Genomic DNA, 4,661 nt, shown 5'->3' with positions numbered 1-4,661 from the left:
ATATATATATATATATATATATAATTTCCAATTCTATACATGACTAGTTTGTGTAAGAGGTACCAGATAACATTAGTGAATATTCTGTTTATACCACACAACCACATTGAATACAATTACTTCATAATCGTGATAAGAATACCGAAGTATAGAAATTCATCCCAAATGAAGCCTGGCTTGGCCCTGATTTGTGGAACTGCTATGAGAAGCAACTGGCTTTTCAACTATCTTCCTGAGACTGGGTTAAATGACAGTTATTTGTAATTTATAATATAAATTAAATGTAATATATATAAATAAAATATAACACACACATAAACATATTTTAATTATAATATAAAATAAATTGCCAATCTCCATGAAACAGCTACTGTATTAATACACAGACAAAATCTCATCTCATTGGCATTCAAAAGTGCATAGAGAATGCTAGCCAGGCTTCTGTGGGATTTTGAGTCATTGAAATGTTCTATCCCAGTGACTCACTTTATTTTCCGTTAGTGTTTCGATTCCGTAGGGTGGATTAGAATAAAAACACAACTTCCCTGTTATCCTTAGCGCCTCCCATAGAAATCGACTTTATGTTATCAATCAGAATAGACTAAGGGAGTTAAGGGTATATCTCCCCTGGACAGTGAGCGCATGCCTAGCGTGTTTGAGGTCCTGGGTTCAGTGTGGCTCCACCAGCCTCCAATAATGAAATGATGAGACTAACAAGAGGAATTGCAGTTCCCATATCAGAACCGAGATAATGTCATGAACATGAGCTAGGGACTGGTGACAGTTAGTGGACATTACTGTAGACTCAAAAAGGGGTCAACCCCCCCCCCCCTGGAAGCCCTAAAGAAAGTACCATTGTGTGTCTTTAGAGACCCGGTAACACCTTGCCATCTTCAACCGTCTTTTAGGGTCTGGTTGTGGACATGCAGTGTTCACATCTGCATTTGGGAAGTACTTCCAACCCTTTGCTACTGTTAACAGAGTTGTTGGATGCTCACTGCTCTCTCAGAAAATGTGTGTCACAGGAAGACAGGGAGCTTCATGTCTGAAGCCGCACAATGACAGAATTCATCTCTGCCTGGCCTCTGATTTGACAGGCATAAACACGCATGCACAAATGCAAGCTCTTTGGTGAGTAGCTAGGGCTAGACACCAGGCTTCCATGAGCCTGGAAGGATAACCTTTATTCTCAGGTCCAGACCACCTTTGATTCCCACTTTGGATGGGGAAGTAGTTTGAAGCCTATACACAATGTATCCGAAACTTACTCTTCACAGAGGTATGTAAATTTCCGCTCTAATTTTTAGTTAGCTTTAAAAAAAAAATTACAAGATGTGGGTGAACTAAATCAGGCAGGAGGTGAGGAGGATCGAGAGCCTCTCCGCCCTGGTTCAAATGGCCATGACCCCATCCCAGTGAGGTCTCTGCTGGTACTTCCATCCTCTCGGAAGCTTCTGAAATTTACACACTTCAAAGACATTCTTTTTTTCAATTGCAGAATTCCTGTAATCAGACCTTGGTTCTATTAAAAATTCTTGATTATCGCCAGGCAATGGTGGTGCACGCCTTTAATCCCAGCACTCGGGAGGCAGAGGCAGGAGGATCTCTGTGAGTTCAAGACAAGAACTCACAGCCTGGTCTACAAGAGCTAGTTCCAGGACAGACTCCAAAGCCACAGAGAAACCCTGTCTCGAAAAACCAAAAAAAAAAAAAAAATTCTTGATTATCATCACCTCTGAATCCCAGCCACCCCCCCCCCGTTCAGTCTCCAAATCTCAACCTCATCTTTGTGGTTAAGACTCCAAATCTTGCTTCTGCTCTCAGATCCAGACTGAAATGTTCACCGAGTCTCTTGAATAGTAAGTATCAAGAAACCAACACTTCACCCAAGCCCAGAAACCACAGACCCTGGTGTCTCTAGAGAGTACCAAACCCCACTGATGCCCACGATGGCCTAATCTCACTGCTTAGTCAATGCACCCACTTTTATTGACTTAATCTGGTCCCTTGCTTGATAGTCATTACTTCCCCTTGAAAATATTCTTGGAGATAAACATTACAGTAGGAGAATATCTTTGAAGTATATTCTGAATTGATGATTCTCAGATGTGTAAAAGATGATTTTTGATTGTTTAGTTATCTGTAAATTATGAGACTGTCAAGTCCCAACTCCTGTGATGATCGTAAGGAATGAAGCTGGGATGTAGTCTATTTTCTTTTTTTTTTAAATATTTATTTATTTATTATGTATACAATATTCTGTCTGTGTATGTGCCTGCAGGCCAGAAGAGGGCACCAGAACCTCATTACAGATGGTTGTGAGCCACTATGTGGTTGCTGGGAATTGAACTCAGGACCTTTGGAAGAGCAGGCAATGCTCTTAACCGCTGAGCCATCTCTCCAGCCCCGATGTAGTCTATTTTCATTTATTGAGGACTTTTTTGGTGCTTAAAGACTACCGTTTGTGGTTTTTTTTTTTAAATAAGCATGTCAGTTTGGAGAGTGGGGGGCTGAACTAGCAATGTATGATGTTGGTGACTATGTGGTTGTTTATAAGTAGTTGTGTTGACTGGTTTGATGTCAACTTGACACAAGCTAGAGTTATCTGAGAGGAGGGAACTTCAATTAAGAAAATGCCTCCATAAGATCAGGCTGTAGGCAAGCCTGGAGGACATCGTTTTAATTAGTGGCTGATGGGGGAGGGCCTAGTCCACTGTAGGTGGTGCCATCCCTGGTCCTGGGTTCTAGAAGAAAACAAGTTGAGCAAGTCATGAAAAGCAATTCAGCAAGCAGCACTCCTCCATGGCCTGCTCATCAGCTCCTTCTTCCAGGATCCTGGCCTGCTAGAGATCCCATCCTGACTTCCATCAGTGATGACGTGCAAGCAAAATAAATAAGCCTTTTCCTCCCCAACTTGCTTTTGGTCATGGTGTTTCATCACAGACATACTAAGCCTAACTAAGACGGTGGCAGATATATTCGTTGTGAGAAGAGACTATAGATGTAAGAGAACAGAGATGTTCATTGTGAGAAGAGAATATGCATGCATCAAACATGATGCTTCTGGACACGTGGAAAAGGAAAATGTCTTAGAGAAGGATCTTGCTGTAGGGGACACAGGAATGGAAACAATGCTTAGATGTGGATGCAGAAAAACGCCTTGGCTTTCCAAGGTTAGGTTTTCGGTTGTTCTGGAATCGATTGCAGAGAATAGAAGACCACTTCCAAGGACTAAGGATGCTTCGCGATGTAGCTGATTGGGTGAAAACGCCGAGAAAACTGTAAATGGGGGCAAATGGGTCAATCCTTTACCAAGCACTTGTTAATGTGTCTCACCACTAGATGGCAGGAGCATCCTAAGTGTTGCTCTCTTTGGCATTTTTCTTCATAGATTAAATAGCACGAAACATTAACTTCACCGTAGCAATTATAAATTATGACTTAATGATCAATTACATATAATTATAACAGCTTATAATTATAAAATTTCACATTATAATTTAGTGACTAATGAATAAAAATATTAACGTTAAGTAGAAATTAAAAAGGCAAAAATAATCTTTTAATACAGGAAGTCACCAGGATTCTGCTTCCACTTCGAGTAATGTGAAGTAAGAGTAATATCTGAAAATAAGAAATTTTCATTTTAATAATTAATCTTGACGATCCCCTCTCTTACCTGTCATGGGGAAAGACATGCTCGCTTGTTTACCCCGAAGGTGGGCAAATGTCCCCCTTCACAGATCAGCATCTCTGGCATGGATAGTTTAAAAATAATTTAATTTCTTAAATTAATTTAGTAGTTGGAGTTCAAAATAGTGAGTTTCACTATGGCATCTTCCCAACACACATATCGTACTTTGTGCACACAGGCATTTGCTTCCCTTCCCACTGTCTATCACACCTTCTCATCGCTACTTATGATCCATTTTCCCCCAGAGAGACCCCCCTCTGTCAGAACTGCATGTGCATGCATAAACATGTGTATGCAAATTTAGACTCCAAATATGAAAGAAAATAGAATTGCTTTCTTTTAAAGGTGGGGGGGGAACCATGGCACAGTTCCATGGAAGAATTTGCCATCTGTGAGTGGCCATTCAAAGGCCAGCAAACTAACCAAGGCAACAGAACCCTGCAGTGTGGTAGTGAGTATATCCCAGTGATGCCAAGGATGGCAGTACTATTCTAGGCAGACTTTTTTTTGATGCCAGCATCTTGGCCATGTACCAGCTTCTTCTGTTCCAGATCAAGCTGGACTATCCAGTCTTCCGGTTGATTCTGCAGGGTACCTAAATATCTAGGAAAACATTTGTGTGTGTGACCAATTCGATTTTATTTATGTTTGCAGGTCTGTAAGAGTTATAGCTTCATTCTGCATTGCATTTACTAAAGGATTTGTTGCCAGTATTGAGGTCTGGGCTGGGTATTTTCTAGGTTCTTGGCCTTTTAATCCAAAGAACTGAAAACAAAGGCTCACATCATTTTGCAAATGTAGCCAGATGACATTAACCCACGCGAAGCAAAGGACAGATTAAAGTGGCACACAGGATTGGTAAGATGGCTCAATGAGTAACAACACCTGCCTACAAACCTGAAAACCCGAGTTCAGTTCTCAGAACCTACATGGGAGAAGCAGGGAACTGATTCCCTCAAGTTGTCCT

This window comes from Microtus ochrogaster, linkage group LG7_11, assembly GCF_000317375.1.
Source record: "Microtus ochrogaster isolate Prairie Vole_2 linkage group LG7_11, MicOch1.0, whole genome shotgun sequence".
Classification (NCBI taxonomy): Eukaryota; Metazoa; Chordata; class Mammalia; order Rodentia; family Cricetidae; genus Microtus; species Microtus ochrogaster.
This window is presented reverse-complemented; position numbering follows the sequence as displayed.